This window comes from Lucilia sericata, unplaced genomic scaffold, assembly GCF_015586225.1.
Source record: "Lucilia sericata isolate MDLA Ls3-8-SP2 unplaced genomic scaffold, ASM1558622v1 Contig000006F_arrow, whole genome shotgun sequence".
In the NCBI taxonomy this organism is placed as follows: Eukaryota; Metazoa; Arthropoda; class Insecta; order Diptera; family Calliphoridae; genus Lucilia; species Lucilia sericata.
The window spans coordinates 1,440,201-1,463,923 of NW_023994047.1; the positions used below are offsets into that span (position 1 = coordinate 1,440,201).

Here is a 23,723-nt window from a genome sequence, read left to right on the forward strand (position 1 = left end):
TTAGTTAAAAATCAAAAGTATTTTTCTTTGAAATTGTTGCTTTTTTCTAAAAAAATGCAATCTTAATGCAGAAATATTGCCTTATTTGCCCTTAAGTTGAAATTCAAAAGTTTTTTCATTGAAATTGTTACATTTTTATAAAAAAAAATGCAATTTTAATGCGGAAATATTGCCTTATTTGCCTTTAGTTGAAATCAAAAGTTTTTTTTTGTGTCAGAAATATTGCCTTACTTGCCCTTTAGTTGAAAGGCCAAAAATTCAACAATTCCAAAAAAGGTAATTTAAGGTCAAAAAAGGCCACATTCTTGTGGAAAAAATAATGTATAAAGAAGGAAGAAGCTGGATAATTTAATTATACACTCAAACATTTCTCTTAATCAAAACAAATACAATTCTTTGTATCTAGTTTGTCTGTTTTTTTTTCACACAATTTCTTAATTGTTTTTAAACATGAAATATTTTTATGTACATTGGACATTTGAACTGCCAAATTATAAAAAAAGGCCAACAACAACTAAATATACAACTAATTTAATTTAGTCACATACAACAATGTGTTTAATTAATTATTAAATAACTTAATTGCAGCTTTTATTAAACCTTTAATTAAATAAATTATTTATGAAAAAACAATTTTATTGTTTAAATTTTGTTGAATTTTTTTTTTCAAATACAGACACTCATAAAAAAGTTTCATTCATTCATTGATTACTTCAATAACTGTTTCATTGTTTGGAAGTTTGGCTTTCATTTAATGTTTTATTTTATAAAGAAACACCTACTTTTTGTTCATAAATTATACAAAATTACATAAAAAATTAAAAAAAAATCAATACTTGTTTCTTTAGTTTTAGATTCATTTATTTAAATTGCCATAAAAACGTGTTTTGTTTAACATTTATTATTTTAATGTTTTTTTTTTGTTTGTTTTATATTTGCAAAATTTCATTACGTTTAATTGCCAAAAAAATAACAAGCACGTTTTTTTATACTAAACTCACTTCATACATATAAAATTTTAATAACCCAGCAAACACAACATAAAAATTTATCAAACTAAATTTTAAAATTTTTCATTTTAATAAATTTTAAATATTTCTATATAAATTTTTATTTTAAAAATTTGTTTTTGCCCTAAAATTGTTTGTTGGGTTACATAATTTTTTATTTAAAACTTGCCATCTTGGTTTTGAATGGCATACATTAACAAACACAATACAAACATGAAGCAACAATAAGTGTTTATGGTTGAATTTTATTTATTAAAGCAAAATTTCAAAAATTAAAAAAATATATATATTGAAAAATATAAAACGAAACAACTAAAAGTCTTATAGATTCTTAATGAATCATCTGGTTTCTGTCTTGAAAATAAAAAATAAATAAATAATGGAAACAAGTGAAAAAAAATGCTTTTTTGTAAATGTGCCAAAATTTTAAATAAATAAAAAACCGCTAATAATAATATTTAACATGCAATTTACAGCCAACAAAGTTAAAAATTAATTTTTTTTTTTAATAAATTAAACAAATTAAATAAGTTTTATAAAGTAAGGATTAAGAAAATTTTGTTAAAACAATTAGTTTTTTATAAACTATTCTCTTAAAAATGAGTAATTTGGGTGAAAGTTGTTTATTTTTTGTTTGTTTTATTTAATTTGCAAATTTATATATTTTTTCTGTCTTTTTTTATTATTATAAATAAATAAATCACTTGGAAATCTTACCAAAAACATATGTTAATATTAAATTATAAACATCTACACACATTTCAAAATTTTGTATTGAAAACATATGGTGAATAAGTGCTTTTTTGCCATAATATACTACGAATAAAAACGTTATTTTTTAAATTTTTCCTTTTTATTTTAGCCAAAAATAAAAAAAAAATTTAAAAGAAAAAAATAAATTAAACAATTTAAAGATAAATTTTAAGCTTTTTATGGCAAAAAGTAATAAACAGCGTTGAATGGAATTTGGAATGGTTTAAAAATCATTACAGCTATAATAAATGATTCTTTGGGGGGCTGCAGGCATGACAAAGACTTTATTCTTAATAAAATTTTCTATTAAGTTTTCTATTAGTAAACTAAATTTCGAAAATAAATAGTCTATAGTCTAGTCTAGTCTAGTCAATAGTCTAGTCTATAGTCTAGTCAATAGTCTAGTCTAGTCTAGTCTAGTCTATAGTCTAGTCTATAGTCTAGTCTATAGTCTAGTCTATAGTCTAGTCTATAGTCTAGTCTATAGTCTAGTCTATAGTCTAGACTATAGACTAATAAGTAATAAACAGCGTTGAATGGAATTTGGAATGGTTTAAAAATCATTACAGCTATAATAAATGATTCTTTGGGGGCTGCAGGCATGACAAAGACTTTATTCTTAATAAAATTTTCTATTAAGTTTTCTATTAGTAAACTAAATTTCGAAAATAAATAGTCTATAGTCTAGTCTATAGTCTAGTCAATAGTCTAGTCTATAGTCTAGTCTATAGTCTAGTCTATAGTCTAGTCTATAGTCTAGTCTATAGTCTAGTCTATAGTCTAGTCTATAGTCTATAGTCTAGTCTATAGTCTAGTCTATAGTCTAGTCTATAGTCTAGTCTATAGTCTAGTCTATAGTCTAGTCTATAGTCTAGTCTATAGTCTAGTCTATAGTCTAGTCTATAGTCTAGTCTATAGTCTAGTCTATAGTCTAGTCTATAGTCTAGTCTATAGTCTAGTCTATAGTCTAGTCTATAGTCTAGTCTATAGTCTAGTCTATAGTCTAGTCTATAGTCTAGTCTATAGTCTAGTCTAGTCTAGTCTAGTCTATAGTCTAGTCTATAGTCTAGTCTATAGTCTAGTCTATAGTCTAGTCTATAGTCTAGTCTATAGTCTAGTCTATAGTCTAGTCTATAGTCTAGTCTATAGTCTAGTCTATAGTCTAGTCTATAGTCTAGTCTATAGTCTAGTCTATAGTCTAGTCTATAGTCTAGTCTATAGTCTAGTCTATAGTCTAGTCTATAGTCTAGTCTATAGTCTAGTCTATAGTCTAGTCTATAGTCTAGTCTATAGTCTAGTCTATAGTCTAGTCTATAGTCTAGTCTATAGTCTAGTCTATAGTCTAGTCTATAGTCTAGTCTATAGTCTAGTCTATAGTCTAGTCTATAGTCTAGTCTATAGTCTAGTCTATAGTCTAGTCTATAGTCTAGTCTATAGTCTAGTCTATAGTCTAGTCTATAGTCTAGTCTATAGTCTAGTCTATAGTCTAGTCTATAGTCTAGTCTATAGTCTAGTCTATAGTCTAGTCTAGTCTATAGTCTAGTCTAGTCTATCGATAGTCAGTCATAGTCTAGTCATAGATCTAGTTAGTCTATATCTAGTCTTATGTCTCTATAGTCCTAGTCTAAGTCTATGTCTATAGTCTAGTCTATAGTCGTCATAGTCTAGTCTATAGTCTAGTCTTATAGTCTAGTCGTATAATTCTAGCTTATGCAGATAGTCTAGTCTATAGTTGTCTATAGTCTTTCTATAATGTAGTCTAAATCTAGCTATAGTCTAGCTTATAGTCTAGTCTATAGTCTTTGTCTATAGTTTATTCTGTATCTAGTCTTAGTATAGTTTATAATCTAGTCTATATCTCTCTAGTCTCACCAAATCTATTCACAGATTTTTTCTTTAAAACAAAATTGTTTGGGGCCTGAACAATTGGGAGAAAAAACACCACGGAAAGTTATAATTAAACAGGAAATACACTGAAAGAAATATATAAACAAAAAATGAAAGACATTTAATACTCAGATAAACATGCAGAAACATGCACATAGCTAACAAAGTAAATAGATAGCTATAAATTATTCTTTTATAAAGAGAAAGAGTAAAGGAGAGAGGGAGTGAGAGAGAGAGAAAGTGACAGTAGAATGTTTTATCCTGTCAGGGTGTGTAAATGTCATTAAAAATGTTAAAATCCTATTTCGAGGGAGTGTAGAACATAAAAAAAACAAATGACACTGCTAAAGACAAACACATATGTTATTATAGGAGTTGTTTGAAAAGCCCTGCAGTTCGGGGGATTTCCTTAAAAAGCTAAAGTTAAAATTTGTTTGAGATAAAACATGGCTCTAACTTTTAGACCTAACGGGGCTGTTTAACATGTTTGTGTGTTTTATCATTAGCGTGTCTTTAAGTCCTTAGAGATAAAATTAGTTGCATATTTATTTTCTAAGCATAAAAGCATTACATTTCAACTTCTATACTTCTTTTCCGGTTTAAGTTTATATTTTCGTTTGGATTTCTAAGTTTTGTATGATTTTTTATTTAATATTTTTTTAACCTTGACACATTTACATTCTATTTTTTCCCTTTATTTTTTAAGTTTCTTTACACATTTTTTTTAATATTTATATTTGTTATACTTGGCTTCCTTGCTGTTAGTGACAAGCATTTATTTTCCATTTGACTCCACATTTCTTCTTTTACTTTTATATTTAAAAAAATATATATTTTGAATTCTAAATAACCCAGTTTTAGTTTTTGTATTAAAAAAACAAACAGACATGTGTGTGTGTGTGTATGTTTAAAGAAATATTGCTTGGCTTCATTTTAAGTTAGCAAGGAACTGTTTGGCTTCGTTTCATGTTCTGGCAGCTTGTGTGTTTTTTCTTTTTTACTCCTAAAGTTGTTGTGGCTGTATGTCTGCACCTATCAAGCATGAGTAGTAGTATGTCAGTAAGGTCCTACTTGTGTTTGAGTTTATGTCCTTACCAAGAGTTTTTGTTTTTGGGTTTTAGCTTTCTTTTTTTTCTACTTTTTGGTAACCTGACACTAATGCTATTTATTTAGTAACTTTCTTTGTGTATTTATTTTCATTAGAACCTTATTTTAAAACCTTTTGTGAGCCAAATGAAATGAAAAATTGTAGCTCTTAATGTAGTAATGTAATTTGTTACTTGTGTTATTAAGTTTGACATTTACAATTTTACAATTCTTATTTAATTTGCTATAATTTCTAAGGAATTATAGAAAAAATTAGTAAATTTCAAAGGAAATTTTTGAGGCCAATTGAGATTACTAAGGAAATAAAGTAATTTTGTTTGGAATTTTATAAACTTTTCACATTGAAACCATTTTTTAATTTACAATCTGTGTCGTAGCGTTGTACAACATAGTAGAAAATGGTGGTTGTAGGGTGTCTCATATAAATATGTGTTATCTTAATTGCCTTTAAAAACTTAATTTCCAAATTCCAACATTTTTAATTTCATGGCAATTAATAAAAGCTTTCATTTTTCATTTAAAATCTCTTGGTTTTTATCAAAAGAAAATTTAAAATTTGTTCTTTAATTATTAATAATCATACGCTTTGATGTGCTCTAAGAAAATCAAAAAAATGTAAAGGCGGGGAATTACATATTTTATAGTTTTTTTTCTTCTCTTACCTCCCCTCTCTCTCTTAAAATTTTTTAAACATAATCTCATTAAATGATTTTTGCCTATTGACCTAAAGCTGTAACACCAACCATCAAACACAGGCTATACATTCAATCAATCAAAATCAATTTACAACACGCCATCAATTAATAAACAAATACAAATGTAAATTTTAGAATTGTGTATAAAAATAGCCACAAAAAAAAATAAAATAAAAAAAAAAAACAATATAAATCATAGTTAAAATTTATTCACACATCAATGTATACATTGATGACTCAATTTTATTATTTATCTTTTAATAAACATTTGTAGGAAAATAGAAAATTAAGGAAAATTTTAGAAAAAATAGTTCAAGTTATTTTACTACTTTCGCTTTTCTCTCCTGGCTGTCTATCAGTTATACTTATAGAAAATAAAGCAAAAAAAAAATTAATTTCTAACGAAAAAAACTAAATGACCTTCATCATGATAGAAAGTGAAACCTTTTGCTAGGAATATGTATGGTTTGTGTATTCGTCCTTTTATTTATAACAAAAACAAGGAAACGCCAAATATATGTAAAGCAAATCCTTTGTACAATATTCAAGCAGCTTGGGTGCGGATTTTTTTCCACGAGAAAAAGGAAATAATACAAAAAAGCTAAAGTTTTTTTAGTGCGTATTTTTATGAGGAAATTTTCTATGTGGTCGTAAAACGCAAATATATTTTCATATCCGGTAGTGCTTTCAAAGGCAATGTTAGCTTTTTAGTAAGGATCCTAAATCAGAAATTAAATTAAATCAGAAACAATTCGAGACTATTTCAAAGTTTTATAATACTGTTTATTAAACAGAAAACTAGTTACAAAACTAGTCAAAGAGGGGTAGTTATGTAACTAGTTTTCAAAAACTACCGGGAAGTAAACACAAACATTTTAGTTCTGTTTATAATTGTGTAAGTGTATGTGTTACATAAAAAGTTGCTCTAAGCGTGTGTGTGTAATAAATATACAATTTCATTTGTGATAACAAGTAGAGGGGGTATTCCAGACAATTGGGCGCCACATTAAACGTGTATAAAAATAAAGTAATAACTTCCTTAAACACAAAAGGACAATTGTGTCTAAAATACACAAAATATTCCCAAATAAATAAATGTTCTTTTGTCATAAAATATACAAGAACAAAACTTACAAACTCACTAGCATACTTACAACCAAATTTTGAGGGATTACAAACCCAAACACAAAAAAAGATTTATGCTTAATTTAAGCTGATACCAAGAAAGCATTTTTTAGGCTTTTCATAGAATTTAATAAATTTTTGCATTTTTTTTAAATTTTTTATTACATTCTATAGGTCACGTATTCACTTGTTTTTACAGCGATAAAGTTGTTGTTATAATCGCTATTGTTTTCAAGCATTTGAAAATTTTCTCAAGCGTTTTGTAATTTTGTATATTGTAAGCAGCATATACAAGTGTGTAATTATGATAAACGCCATATATTAATGTTTAACTAAATGTATTGAAAACATGCGCCACATTTACTAGAGTTTGTAAAAAACCGCATATACTATGTGAAAATATGATAGTAAATGGCGCCATGATTTCCGTTTCATTTCATTTGTTAGAAAAAAAAGTATACATTTTAACACTTGTATGTATGTGCCTTAGAAACTGCATTAAATTAAATCCTTTTATCTGATAATTTGTATGTTTTTTTATGGCCAAAACACACCTTGTTGTTTTAAAAAGGTTAAAATAGTTTCAGGAAGAAATGAAAACGAAATGAATGAAGTTTTCCTAAATAGAAGACAATCGTCGCCCAAAGCTTAATAGGTAAAGCAGAGGTTGGCTTAGGGAGATTATGGCAAATTTTTAAATAGTTTGTTAGCTTTCCGCGTAGAGATAAAACTGTTTGTATTTTTTCTTAAATATAAACAGGAACATACTTTTTTTTTTTTAAACCTTCGGCCCCTGTAGTGTTTTAAAGTTGTTCAAAGGTTTAAAACATGTTCGTAAAAGAAAACTTACCTTTATTTCATATTTTGCATGGCTAAAAAGATAAAACAGACTTTTATTAACATTTGTTTACTTTACAATTTATTTAAATTTAATTATTTTACATTAATTGTGTAAATTCTAAAGAAAACAAAACAAAAAAAAAACAAAAAGGAAATTAATCAACATTAAATTCTCATTATAATAGAGGGGAGTAGAAAAAAATACAAAGTAATTTAGGAAGTTGTTTTTGTCTTACTAAACTATTGTTTGTTTTGTAATTGAGAAACCTTTAAGTTTTTAGTAGTGGGTTTATAATTTCCATATGATTTACATGATTTTCTATACTAAAACCCAAAAAAAGAAAAAAAAACTAAAACAACAAATTTGTCAGTGACAAGCCTTGTCTAGCATATTAATAAGAAATTATCGCTTAAAATCTTGAAACCTAAAACAAATTATTTTTGTGTTTTAACAATACAAAATATAGAAAAAAAAAACGTACAAAAAGTATTAGTGTTTCATACAAATATGGCTTAAAAGAAACAAGCAATTAATAATTTATTAAGTTTAGTTGTTGTTTGAATACCAAAAAAAAAAAAAAACAAAATTGGTTTTCCGTTAATAATATCAATTATTTGAAATACATATTAAATGAATCATTTACCTAAACAAAAAAAAGCCTAATATGTGTAAAGTTTAAACAATTTGCTTTAAACCTTAATTTAAAACCAAATATTAATGCTGTAAGTTATGCTAAACTTTAAACGAAACATTACAGCCGTGTGTTATGCTTTAGTTTTTTGCTTAACACTATTGTGTAAACAGTTACTCTCTCTCTCTTTCTTAGTATATATGCCTTAAACTTTTCAGAGTTATTTATTAAACTTTTGGTAGTGGCTTTGATTTTGAAATACCTCCAGTCTATTCATATATTTAACTTATCTGAACTTATTTTCAGCCATAAAGTAGGCTTTAAATTTTTACTTAAAGCTCTTTTAGCCAAGTTTATCTCTATTTAGTTTGCAGTTTCTATCTATTCTCTACTGTTATGCTAATAAGCCTGCAAATTATTGGTTTCAATCGTCCCCTGGTAGTCTGAGATAATGACCTATCACCAGTCCATTCTTCTATTCAACTTATCTGAACATCAGCTATAAAGTATGCTTTAAATTTTTTACTTAAAGCTCTTTTTACCAATTTCTCTATTTAGTTAACAATTTCTCTCTCTTTCGCTACTGTTATGCTTATAAGCCTGGAAATTATTGATTTCATTCGTCCCCTGGTAGTCTGAGATAATGACCTAACACCATAAAGTAAGCTTTAAATTTTAACTTAAAGCTCTTTTAGCCAAGTTTTTCTCTCTTTAGTTAGCAATTTCTCTCTTTCTCTACTGTTATGCTAATAAGCCTGCAAATTATTGATTTCATTCGTCCCCTGTTTGTCTAAGATAACAACCTCTGCTTAAATTCTATTTTTTTTAGATTAAAGTCCAATATTTCTTTACCATGTATAAGCTAATGGTCATAAAAATTTTCTTTTTTCGTGCGCCAACCTTCAAGTAAATTTCATAGCAACCAATGCTTTTTCCGTGCTATTACCCTTAGTTTGCGGCTAATTTTTCTTAATACTAAGAATAAAATGGATTTTGAACTTTTGTTTTAATGCCAAAAACAAAAAAAAAAAAAAAAAACAAAAAAACTTTTTCTTTTTGTTGTTATTTTCCACCCTTTAAGATTGTTTGTGTTATATTTGTGATAGTTTTTATTGCCAATTAGTTAATTGACTTTTGTGAAAATTGTGTTTTTCATTCATTCATCATTTGAACAATAAATAAAAATGGCAGCATTAACAAAAGCAATGAAATAATGTTTTTTTTATTTGAATTTTTTTTCTTTCATTTAAATCTCATTCATCATCTATTGAATGAATTAATTTTTTCTTACTTTGAAGCGCCATAATGACACTTTGTTAAAAAGCAACAACTGCAATAACAATAATATAGTATTTTACAACATGTTGTCATCAAACAAGTGTGCCACTTTAAATACTTGAGTAACTTGCCACAAAACAGCAACTTAAATAAGAATTTTCCTTTTTGCAAAGAAAAAAATTAACACAATTTTGTAAATAGTATTTCAAACATGTACTTGTATATGTTCAAAAGTCCTCAAAAGTTTAATACAGTAAAATATATGTTATAAAATATAAAAACGATTTAACCTACTGACCAAATCAAAAAAAAAAAAGCTAAATTGTTGCAACAAATTTAAAACTCAACTAACTGTGTTAGCTTAAGAGTCCTACAATCTTTAGTTTACTGTAGACATTTACAAAATAGATAACACATGCCTCTATAATGTTCATATATGAGCAATAAAAGTTCTTTTTTTTTGAAAACTTTGTAAATAACGACATCATTAAATAGATTCTTAAAAAGAAATTCTATAGAAATTTAAGTAGTCAGTAGCAGAGTTGCATGCCACTTATGCATGTCTTAGCAATAATAGAGAATGTGCTGTATGTTGCGGCATTTGCTTGCTTGCTAAGAGCTGCAGTAAAAACATGACAATGAACGCCAGCCAATATCAATTTCATTGAAAAGCATAGAAAATTTTATAGAAAATAAAGAGACAAAATACAAAAAAAAAAAAAAAAAAACACAATTTAAGTAGTTTTTTTTTAGTTGGCATATAATCAACTTGAAAATATACAAAGCATACAAAAAAGAGAAAATGAAAAAAAGGTTAGTTAATGGGTCAAATATTTGTCACTAGCAGTGGTTGTTGTTATTGTTATAGTTGTGGGGCATGTTGCCACCACAAGTGGCAAGTGCTAAATAACAACAATTTTTTCAGCATATATTACATTTCGAAATTAATTCGAAAAAAGATTTTCAAAATAAGTACAAAGTCCAATTAATTTCAATAAAATTTCAATTATTTTTTTTACAATAAAATTAAAGCAAAAGGAATGTTTTTGTAAACAACTACATGAGTTTGACAGCTAAATTAAGAGCTTGCATTGCTCTTTGAATCATGGGGACTATTAATTTTCTTTGGGTTTAATTTTTTTTAAGGGAGAAAAGGATTTATTGTTCTTTTCGTAGAAATGCAACTTTCTTAAATAGTTTGACTTATGGGATCTATACTTCTAGCTTAAATAAATAAAAACTTAATTAAGCTTTTTGCAGCAAATAACTTTGAAAAAATCAATAAATTTTCTCTTACTTCCACATTTATTTCACCACCAAATTGTTATTATATTCCTAAAACTAATACATAAAATATGATTACCTCCCAGCAAAAAATATGAAATTTTTGGTAATAGCCAGTAGTTATTTCATACATTACTTGGTAATGAGTGTTCATTATCATCCACATTATTTTATTTAGCTGAATAGGTTATTACTGGTAAAGAACAAAACAATTTGGATTTGTTATGGCTCAATTGTCTAGGTCGCTTATTTAACAAACAGGGGGTTCGTGGTTCGAGCCCTGCTGGATACTATTTATTTTTTTTCAAAATGACATTCATTTATATATTTTTGTAAAATGCCGTTCTCAAAACATGTTAATGGAGCATCGAGTAAGCGGCTGGAGTGAGAAACACAGAAAACAACTGAATGCCTGGGTTCAAATCCCGGCCGAGAATTTTTTTATTTTTTGTTTTCTACATACAAAGTCGGCCCAAAATAACTAGCTATCACATAACATATTTGTAGGTTTATTTGTAACTAGTTATTTCGCAAAGTTTTTGTAATCAAATTAGTAACCATTTATTAATTTGTTTAAGGTAGGTACATATTATTTGAACCTCGTCGAACAAAAATAATTAGTTATTCACCCCAAAAGTAATTAGTTTCCACGTGATTCCAATATTACTTTCTGGATTACTAGGTAATGAAAATTTTTGCTGGGCTATAATAAGTAATAATAGTTATACTCTAGACCACTACAGTGGCGAGGGTATTATGCGTTTGTGCTCATGTTTGTAACATCCAAAAATATTGATCCTATCATAAAGTACACCAAGCGGATCAGAATCACTTTCTGAGTCGATTAAGCCATGGCCGTCTGTCTGTCTGTCTGTCTGTCCGTCTGTGTGTTCATATAAACTTTGTGCGCACTCTACAGGTCGCAATTTTGAAGATAATTTGATGAAATTTGGCACATACTACTCTTTTGACCCAAGGACGAAGCCTATTGAAAATTGTTAAATTCGGTCCATTATTTCATATTGACCCCAAACAACCGTAAACCCCGAATAGGGCTTTTGCTATGTAAAGCTTATACGCACTCGACAGTTCGCAATTTTCAAGATAATTTGATGAAATTTGGCACATACTGTTCTTTTGATCCAAGTACGAAGCCTATTGAAAATCGATCCATTATTTCGAATAGCCCCCATACAAAATTTATAAGGATAGGACCATATTAACCCCCTGCATCCCCTCCTAATAACACCCCTCTTTTAGAAAATCCCTTTTTTGCCAAGAAATTGATAAAATATTTCTGAATTAAGCTAAAAATTAAATTACATAAATACTTTATTATTAAAAAAATAATCAAAACTTCTTTTTTATCATATGGTTTTCATATTATATTTATGTCAAGCCCCTTCCCTTAAACTCTACAGCCATAAAAAGTTCTCACGTACAAAGTCATTTAAATACTTTTTTTCAATTATTAATATGCATTTCTACAACGGCAACTCCACAACATTGTTGTCAATTACTAATACTTGTAAGTTTATTATTTTTACGACCAGCACAATAGTTTTCTACTATTTCTTTCAAATTCAATTCATTTTGTTGCCCTAAGTGTGCCGCCATTTATAAATTATTAATAATACTTTTATATATCATGACTTTTATGGATCTTTAAACTAAAAACTTGGGGTAGTTTCTTTTATAGATATTAAACACAATTTTATGGCTTTCAATTTTTACTAATTGCAAATGGCAACAAACAAAATTTTATTTTATAGCGACTTACACATTTTGGTCATAAACTACAACACTGTAGAAATAGTATTTGAAATCGTAAATTGTATATATGTATATGTAAATGTAATCATGCATATAGAACCAAGGTTACAGGATGCATAAAATTTATAATGATTACAGTGGATTAAGCTTAAAATGAACAGTATACTTTTTGTAGAAAGCTTTTAAAAGAATTTTTAATAATAAAATGCTTTAAAAGGTCTACGGTTTGTATGAGTAATATTAATTCTTATATAAATTTGCAATTTTGCAGAAAATTCAAATAACTCGGGGAAAGTGTAAGGTTTAAGGGTTTTATTATTTAGGAAATAATTTCTATATTTCAGTATTAATGTAGTTTATATCCCAAAATTCATTTTATCGTTAGACTACTGTTCATTTAGCACTTTTCTAACTGTTAGTTGTGTTATTGAGTATATTTTTTTGTTCATAAACCAAGTGGGTGGCACTATTTGTTTTTATGTGAATATGGTCATTAAAATAAAGAAATACTTGAAAATATAATTAATTTTCTTACTATTTATACAATATTTTTTTTTATTTTAATATGAAAAGTCATTAAAAGCTTTTTTTTTATTTATTAATAAAAAATTAAATAAAAATCAACAATTATAGAAAAATTTCAAGGTTAATAGAACAAATTAAAACAATTCCATAAGTATTAATCAAAAAAATATATATATTCTTTAATTACAAACCGGTCTAAAACCCCTTAAGAAAAGTTTTAAATATTTTCAAATAACCTAATTATTTTTGTTAACAAAAACCGGAAAATAATATTCTATATTCTTTTTTTTTTTAAGCGGAAGTTATTTGTTTCTGCCATAATTTACACCTTCTTTTTCAAGTTTATTAAAAAAAAAACTGTTCAAGGTTTTTATGTTAAAACCTTAATGTAAGTTTTAATACTTAAAACTATGTTGTAAATTGATTTTCTTACTTTACAACTGTGACAAATTTTTTTACCATAAGCTTATTAATGGTTTATTTTTTTAATATTTTTTTATATTTAAATTAACAAAACTGATAACAAGTTTGTTTGTCATAAGTAGGCTTGGTTTATGGTAATTTAAATATATATTTTAAAGTGTTTAAGTTTATTAAATAAAATACCGCCATAAAATTATAAGTTATGGTTAATTTAAAATAAATAAATAAGATAAACATGAATTTTAATTGAATTAAATACCTTAAGATTAAGAGTTTAGACAAATATTTATATTTACGATATTATTAACAAAGTTATTTAAAGGATTCTGGGAATATTCGTGAATATTTTAAAATTCTTACACACATTTCAACTATTTTGTTATTTTGACAATTTTTGCCTTTAAACATCTCTAAAACTGTAATTTTATACAATATTATTAACAATGTTATGAAAAGGATTCTGGGAATATTCGTGAATATTTTAAAATTCTTACACACATTTCAACTATTTTGTTATTTTGACAATTTTTGCCTTTAAACATCTCTAAAACTGTAATTTTATACAATATTATTAAAAATGTTATAAAAAGCATTTTGGGAAAATTTGCGAATATTTCAAAATTCTTGCACATATTTCAACTACTTTGTTATTTCGACAATATTTGCCTTTAAACGTCTCTAAAATTGTAATATTATACAATATTATTAACAATGTTATGAAAACGATTCTGGGAATATTCGCGAATATTTTAAAATTCTCACACACATATTAACTATTTTGTCATTTTGAAAATTTGTGCCTTTAAACATCTCTAAAACTGTAATATTATACAATGTTATGAAAACAATTCTGGGAATATTCGCGAATATTTTCAAATTCTCACACACATTTCAACTATTTTGTTATTTTCACAATTTTTGCCTTTAAAAATATCTAAAACTATAATATACAATATTGTTAACAATGTTATGAAAACAATTCTGGGAATATTCGCGAATATTTTGAAATTCTCACACACACATCAACTATTTTGTTATTTCGACAATATTTGTTTTTAAACATCTCTAAAACTGTCACTCATTCTGTTTATCACCCAAGGCCCACCCATGTAGAGGAATTCAATAAAGTTTATGAAAAATACATATTTACAGTAGATTGCTGGGGTGTCACACATTTGAAAAGACACACACACAATAAAATATATATGTAAATGTATGACTTTGACAACTTGTTAACAAAACTATAAAATATAAATTTATTTATATGTCGAAAAGAAGACAGATAGTAGCTATAGCAGTGATACAGCCTTAAGGCATTTTTAGCTTAAGTCAAAAGATTTTGAGTAAAATACCCACAAACAAAAACCCACAGAGAAATCAAAACAAAAAAAATCTTTCAAAACTAAATAATTAAGATTTTTAACGAAAAGTGTTATTTTTTTTTTTTCTTAAATAAAAAATGCATAAACTCTTAATGAAGATGTTAAAGTCAAAATAGATTTTTTTTGTTAAAGCAGGAAGCTTTTCATAGTTCTTTTTTTTTCTCAAATAAAATTTAAATTTAAACTTAATGCCTGGCTTTTTAATAAATTATTTAAACCAACAAATTTATAATAAATAATTTTAAAAAGTTAAATAAATAGTGTTAGTTAATGTTAATGATTTTTTCAAGTTTTATGTTAATTTTAAAGTTTCTGATATATTTGATAAATGACTTTTTGTTATGATTAAATTTGCTAATAACAAACACCTAAACGTTTTATGTTTTCTTAATAACTATTTAACAACAACAGCAATTATAAACAATACAATAAATATTTTTAAAATTAACTATATAAATGTTTTAATAATAAATCATTGATACCAGTAAAACGGGAATTTTATGGAAAAGAACAAACGAATTTTAAAACTTTAGCAGGTTTGTCAAAATATTAAAATAAAATATAATAAATATGTATAAAAAAACGTTAGCATTTTTTTGAAATAAAATTTGAAATTTATATTCATTTCCCCTTTTATATATTTTTATTAATAACAAATAGCCAGCAACCAAACTTAACTTTCATTCACAAAATATTAAAAAAAAACTTAAAACATTTCCAAGACATTTTATTGAAAAAACAACTCATCACAAATTAGCATTATTAAGACAACCCACCTTATTGTATACTTGTGGTAGTTTGCATAAATATGTGTGAGTAAAAATTACAAATAAAATTAGCCAGCTATATAGCTAAAACGTCCTCCTCAGTTCAATGGCTTTAATACTTAAAGTATGTGTTAGTTTTGTATACATATAAACTAAATATAAAAGAAATAGAAGACAACTTAATAGAGATAATAGAAAAATCAGCAATAGCAACAACAACAACAACTTAAAATCAAATAAATTAACAACTACATATTAACGAAAAAAAGTCATAATAATTCCATTATAATAGTTTGACTACCAAATAAAGCTTCTCTTTTACCCACTCTCTAAGCTCTTACTACTTACTCTCTCTACGAGCTGCGTCTATAACTGGGCTCATGCATAATTCATGAGATTTGGAAAAAAAAACTAATTCTATTTTTATTATTAATAAAAAAAAAATTAAAATACCAGTTGGAAATGGTAAATAGTGATAGAATTAACTAAATATTTTTAAAGTAAACAATAAACACATAAATTGCTGATGACAAGTTAATGACAACTACATTACCTGATTTGTTTCGAGTAGAGATAAGAGTTTATTTGTTAAGCGAAATTTCAGGTTTATACCGAAAAGGTAGATTCTTAAGGTTTTTAAAGATGAACAATTATAAAAAATTATAAAAAAGTTGTTTTATTAAAAGCTTTGAAAAATCTTCATACATTAAAAGCTTTAAAAAGTATTTTATTAAGAGCTTTACAAATTAAAAGCTTTTAAAAGCTGAATCCATTAAAAGTTTAAAAATGTTGTAAAATCTGTTTTCATTGAAAGCTTTAAGGCGTTTTTTAATTAAAAGCTTTAAAAAAGTTTTTCATTGAAAGCTTGTTCTCATTAAAAACTTAATTAAAAGCTTTAAAAATCTTCATTCATTAAAAGCTTTAAACTATTTTTATTAAAAGCTGTTTTCACTTAAAGCTTAAACAGATTTTTTAATAAATGTTGCAGAAAGCTTTTCTCATTAAGAGCTTTATGAAGATGTTTCATTAAAGGCTTTAAAAAGTTTTTTCATGAAATTAAAAATGTTTTAAAAAGCTATTTTCATTGAAAGCCTTAAGACTTTTTTAATTAAAAGCTTTAAAAAGCTTTTTTCATTAGGAGCTTTTTTCAGTAAAGGGTTTAATAAGTTTTTCCTTAAATTGAAAATGTTTTAAAAAGCTGTTTTCATTGAAAGCTTTAAGATTATTTAAAAGCAGTTTTTATGTAAAGTTTGAAAAGGTTTTTTCATTAAATGTTTAAAAAAGCTGTTTTCATTAAGAGCTTTAATAAGTTTTTTCATTAAAAACGTAACAAAGTCACTTTTTTACGATACTTTGCTTAATTAGGGTTTATGTTTAACAGCCCTCATGATTGATTGTTTTCTTATTTATTTTTACCAAAATGTGAACATTTTAACAACAAGACCTTTTAAAAATGTGTTAATTGAAATTTGTACAAAATTGTAAAAAAGGGCTTTTAACACCCGCACCTTATAGGGGAGGCTTAAAGCACCTTTTTTTGTTGAACAAAACCTTACAAAATTTACATATTAAATAAATATTACATATTTATTTATTTAACAATATAACTAAAATGTACGTGAACATTTGTATAAACAAACATTTTAATAGTTGCAAGTACAAATAAAATTTAAAATAAGTATCTAAAGAAAACCAACATCAAACAAATTAAACCGCCATTTGGTCAAGTATAACACTAGCTGGCATTTAATAGCTACAAAGTATTTACAATTTAAGCTGGTGAACAAAAACAAAAACAACACCACCAAATCCTATGTATTTTTGCATAAAAATTTTATTTGTCTATAAGGCAAAATTGCATTTACAAATAGAATTTTGTACTTAAAAGCCTTATAATGTTTTTCTTTGAAAATGTAAATAGTTTTAAAGAACATAAAACGTTTGTTTCTTAACATATGGAAATTATAAAATATTTGAAAGAATTTGAAAAAAAATTGTACAAAATAAAACATTTACACATTTTAGGTCATTTTGAAAAAATCTATATAATGGAAATTTTCACAAGCGTTCTCACTCACTTGTTATAAAATGAGTTTTTGAAAGGTCTGTTTTACTTGCCCCACTATTTAACTAGAGACTCATAACATATTGGGTTCCCCTTAGAGTTGTAGTGACAGCTGTCAGTTAAAAATCATTTGTTTGTTTGTTTGCTTGTTGTTTTTATTGTTTTTAACTGCCTCTAATAATTTTTTATTATTATTTTTTAGTTTTTTAGTAGTTGTTGTATTTTTTTGCCATAAGTGAAAAATTTCAAAAAATTTTAATCAGATATCAAATATCATAATATTAAAAATGTTAACAATTATTTCAACAACATATATGTGTGTCTGTGTTATTATGTTTAAGTATAAAATTTAATATTTTTTTTGTATAATTTAGTTTGCTAATTTTTTTTTCCTTTTCATATACATATTTCCATATTTTGATATTTACATTTTAATTTGTACTTTATTAGGCAGTCATGTTATAAATAAATAAAGTTGATGAAATAATTATAATTAAACAACTTTATAATTAAATAGTCAACATACATACTAATTAGTAGTAGAAAATTATATATCAACAAAACCCATATCAAAGCTTTGTTAGCAAGTTTTAATAGTTGGCCAAATTAAGTTTAAAGTGAATTATTTAAACTAATAATTATAGGTTTTTTAACAAATACTTTATATGGCAGTAAAAAACAATTTAATAATTAATATGAGAAAAACTTAAATGATTTAAATATTAAACAGTCCTTAGAATTTTTTATTTTATATTTATTATTTGCGTTTTAACTAATTGTATATAAAATTAATTATTTCTTCTAAGTTAATTAATCACTTTCATAAAAATTTTATGAGGAGTTTCCTTTTCAAAATTAATTAAGTAATAAGAAAAAAAAAATCATTAAAACTCGTTTAATAAATTTAAAAAAACAAAAATTTTTCTAATGACTTGGTTTTAATTAGTTAAAATTAGACAAACATTTTATCAACAAAGAAAAAAGTAAATAAAAAATTAGAAAAAAAAGTAAAACTCAACATTAAATGTTTGAAAGTTTAACGAAACGTAACGAACAATTTGCTCCAATTCACACACAATATGCAAATTTATCAGCAACTACAACGACAACAATAACAAATTACTAAAGACAATACAACAAATTTTTTAATACAAAAACACAAACACAACAACAACAAAACTACAAGCTTAATTAAATTTAAATTTACGGATAGAAAAAAAAAAAACTACAAACAACAGCAATTTCAGTATTTTTTGCATTTTTTATAAAACAAAAAAAGAGGAAAGAAAGCAAAAAAGGTAGAAAAACACAAAACCAGGCAGAGGGAGTAGATTTTTAAGCTTATAAATTAAAAAAAGTGACAGCCACAATAAAACCAAATCCACAACTAATCTAAACAAATAAAAAAAATAAACAAATTTAATGAATTTTTAATAAAATGCTGGAAATAAATTTAAAAAATATGTAAAAATGTTTAAAGCAAAAAAAAAAAAAAAACAACACACAGATAAAGTTCATAGCATAACACACGTATTAATTAGCATACTTATTAAAAAAACAACAAAAAAAAAAAAATTAAAATAAAATCTAAACCAATTTAACAAAAAAAAAAAAAAAAAAATAAATAAAGTCTACTCTTAGTAGCAAGCAGGCCTTTTTGTATGGACTACGTACCATCATCATCAAGTTATCAAGCTGACAAACAAGGTCATCATTAACATTAATAATATACAAAAAAAAAAAAAAAACACAAACAAATAAAACACACTCTCGCATAAAAAAACAAAAAAACAACAACAACTACATATCAATACATATGGTTTAATAAAAATAAATAAAACAAATAAATAAATAAATATTCGCATTCAAGTAAAAGAAATTCTAATAAATTGTAATTAAATATAAATAAACCTTAAAGTTTAGGATGAGTATTAAAAGAAAGAAAAGAAAAAAAAAACAACTACAACAAACCTAATTGAACATATATAACAAGAACAACATGTGGTAAAAAAGACTTAAACAGAGGAAAGAGCAAAAAAAAATACAAGAGAACTTAAAAGCAGAAAAAAAAATACAAAAAGGAAAAAGAAACTGTAATAAAAAAAAATACAAAAAACTCAATTAATTAGAAACGCCCGCTAATGATTAAACGTGGGTGGTTGGTTGTAATACTTATACAAACGCAAATACATATATAAAAACATTTCCACAAATGTATTTATGCATACATAGAAAGAGAGAGTAGTTTAGTAATTTAACTCTTAGCCAGAGAAATTAACACTTAACCATTAAAAACACCACAACAACAACAAAAACACAATACAACATATTAAACTTTTTTATGTTTGTTGTTATTATTGTTTCTTATAACCCACAACTACAAAAAAAAACTTAAAAGTTTGTTGTAACAAAAACCCACCGGATTTCCGTAAAAAACCCAATACACTCTCATATATTTACTTAGGTTTTGTATTTATTTGCTGTTTATTTGTGTGTATATTTAGCGAAAGACACGAGAAACTGACTTTGGGTTATTGCATATCATTGTCTTCTTCAGCTATATATTAGTTCACAAATACAATATGACATGTATACATTGAACTAAATTCAGCTTTATAGTCATTTATACAACTACAAAACATTTTACTCCCAAGAAAAAATTGGTTTTGTAGTGTTTGCCTAAAAATATGTTTGTAAATGTAGGAGAGATATGATTTTGTAGGTCTTTATTTGTATTTACTGTATGTGAAGGGATCTACAGAAACCCTTAATCAAACTAAAATTAGCGTCTCGGGTCCCAGTTCCACTGAAGCAGTTGTCCCAATGGAAGAGGAAGATGCGCTGCTGAATTTTGCAGTAAATACGCAAAACCTCTATTGACGCAGATATCAAAGATAGAAGGGAGCTAACCTCTATTAATTCTCAGGGCGGGAATTTAAGTCCGGAAAAGCTCAAAAGGGAAAATTCAAGTTTGCCGTTCCTTATTGAGGGACAAAATACAGAGCTGTCGGTCGAATATTAGAAGGTATTGAATCGAGTCAATAAAGGTAATATCCTCGAAATTACTTTTGCAATTGACCACATTATTTGGCTATAGATAAGATCCACAATTCGTCAAAACACAGGGACGGTAAATGGCATGTCCAAAAAGATGAACATAACCATCAACGAAGGACAGGCTAAGGCAGACAAAATTGATTCAAAAGATCCATCTTTGTCTGTCGGCAAGATATCCGACATTTGCAATTGACCACATTATTTGGCTATAGATAAGATCCACAATTCGTCAAAACACAGGGACGGTAAATGGCATGTCCAAAAAGATGAACATAACCATCAACGAAGGACAGGCTAAGGCAGACAAAATTGATTCAAAAGATCCATCTTTGTCTGTCGGCAAGATATCCTGCTCGAAGAAAAATATCAAACCAGATACGCTGGTGGAGGGAAAATCTGATTCAGCTGGTCCGGCGCAGAAAGACAATCAGTCTGATTAAAGAGAGAACTCTGTCAGCGAAAAAGCCTACGCTAGTAAACATTGGCAGCAGGCCTAAGAGCAATATGTAGTAGAAAAGAATATTTAGTTGTTTAGAATGCGCGTCTGATATAAGATAAATTTTCAATAGCGGGTCATGATACATAAAAAATACGTGTAAATCATAACAACCCGCACGTCGAGTTGTGTATTCTTCTATGAATATTCTTTGGTAGTAGTCATTGAAAAGTATGTTAATAGATAAGTGATTACAATTGAAAGTTATTGCCAGGTTTTTGCTGTGTATATCTCGAGGGATATGTTGCGTATAAAGGATTTTATCTTATCTCCAAAATTTTTCTTCAATTTTACTATAATTTCTTTCTGAGTGTATGTTCATCATGCCTACTTTACTTACACACATAGAGAATGCTAACAAGGGAGCGGTGTTTTATATTTCTTCTTTTACCGCAGTTTTTTTCTTTCTTCAATACATTGTTCGCTATTGTACATAACTCTAGCTAACATTTTAACACAAACTCATACCCATTTAGACCTTAATTTCTTGTATAGCTTTTTTACCACAACTTTAACAACGCAACCAAACAACAAACACTCTTTTTTTAAAGTTGTCTTTATAAGGCAGTAGTAGCAACAGCAAATGACCCATAAACAACAATTTGAACAATTGGGTAGGGTCATCACTGCTTTTTCTTTACTCTTTAGTTCTTTTATACATACTCTTTAAATTTTTAATGATTAGAAAAAAAAATGGGTTTTCAAAGAAACTAATGTTTATTTCTTAGGAATTCTATATAAAAATTTAACTCTTTTTTTTAGTTACTTTTTTTATGGTTTGCTGGTCTTTTAATAGAGTACTTATTACAACTACTGTAAGTTATTGGGTTTCTTAAACCCACATTAAAAATTATTTTTGTTATTATGTTTTTGTTTTTATTTTGTAAATATTTCTATTGCATTTAAGGTTTTATGAATGAATTTAAATTTAATTTTTTTTTATGAATGAATGAACAAAGTTGTAAATATAGTAAAGAGTTCACCTACACTTTAAAGAAAAATTAAAAAAAAAATTTACAATATGTAAAAAAATCGCCCACTCTAACAGAACGACTGTCTAAGTGTCTAAGTGACTAACTTGTTAGTTGGCTGACTGGCTGGCTTACCTCGAATTTTTAGCCACACTCACGCATGGTCATGTTGTTGTTTTAACAATTTGCTGTTTTTGTAAAATTATGAAAATAAAACTGCAATTTTTGTTTTATAAAAATAATATTAATTTCCAGAAATGTCAACGCTAACACCAACACCACCTGTTGGTTTTTTTTAGTGTGGCTGTGATTTTAAACTCGCCCACTTATTTGTTTAACTAATAATATTTATATAGTAACGAGTTCTTCTTCGTTTTTTTTTTTTAATAATGTTTAACATTTATTTCTATTGTAGTTTATTAATTATTATTAATAATTAAATTATTGATTTTTTTTAATTTCCTAGCAGTTCAAAGACCTTTAAATAATTTGCATTATCTATATTTTTTTGTTATATACGGAAATTAGTTTTTTTTAGTTCTTTTCTTTATTAATTATTTTGTTTATTATTTTTGGCTTAAATATCAGTTTTAGTTTGTTTATGTTTAAATGTTAAAGAGAGAGAGCTCAAACTACGTTTCTTTGCATAAATTAATTAAACATGGTAAATGTTAATAAAACTTGTTAATAGATTTTTAAGACAAACTGCAAATATCACAAAAAGGTGTGTAAACATAATTAGTCAAGACATTATGAATTCATTATTTACCTAAAAGATAATTAACATTATTGTTCAAAATTAAAGAAAAATCGCTAGGTAAAAATAAGGCTAATTTAGAGATTTTTTTTTAAACAAAAAATTGTTTATTAGTTTTCATGACTTTACAATTCCTTAAAAGGCTTTAATGTAATCTTTAAGTAATTAACTATTCTAAACACTTGTTCTAAGTTTTATCTTAAATTTTTTGCCATAAATTTTAAATAATAATGTAATTGGTTTAGAAAACACTAAACGCCCACTTAGATTCTTACCAGGAGGTCTGATCCCGTAACCAGTTTTATAAGATTAAACCAAAACTAGTAAACAAAGTGGCATTTACTTTATAGATCACCGAAATCCTGATAATATTATAAAACTTTGTAAACTTGTTAAAATGCAATAAACACTTTTATAAATATTTGTTAACACAAGTTATAAACAACCTGCCAGCCCCCTAGTCCATAATAATAGTTTTCAAAATATAAATACAATGAAGTCTCTATTAATTGAACAATTTAGATCAAAAGATTACTTATTAAAACTACAAAGTAGAAAATTTTAAATTCAAATGATTTTTAGTTTAATTTTATTCTTTTTTTCACTTTTAAAATGTAGTCAAGTTCATTTTTGCACAAAAAAAGTAATTTATTTAAAAATCTTTCACAAACTATGAAAAAACGTCGAAGTATATAAATTTTAATTTTATACACTTGAGTTTTTTTTCAGTATTTATCTAAATTAGCAATCTTTGAGAATATTCGCATGGCTTGTCTTGACTTATTGGGGAGGAAAAATACTCGCATAACAAAAAAAGCTAAAATAGAAATAAAAATCTTAAATAGAATTTACATTCAACTGTCAATTACAAAAAATATGAGTCTAAATAAATGGCT

At 26.0% G+C, this 23,723-nt stretch overlaps 1 protein-coding gene and 1 long non-coding RNA gene across 2 annotated transcripts in view; one reads left to right on the top strand and one right to left on the bottom strand.

The window, feature by feature from the left end:
- LOC119601353 overlaps positions 1 to 23,723 on the top strand; it is a 92,400-nt gene that overhangs the window by 29,682 nt on the left and 38,995 nt on the right. The window lies entirely within an intron of this gene.
- Positions 1 to 23,723, bottom strand: part of LOC119601347 (activating transcription factor 3) — a 60,068-nt gene that overhangs the window by 20,014 nt on the left and 16,331 nt on the right. Inside the window, exon 2 of the mRNA XM_037952256.1 lies at positions 7,428 to 7,449. The gene's annotated coding sequence lies outside the window, so the exon portion shown is untranslated. The remainder of the gene's footprint in view (positions 1 to 7,427; positions 7,450 to 23,723) is intronic.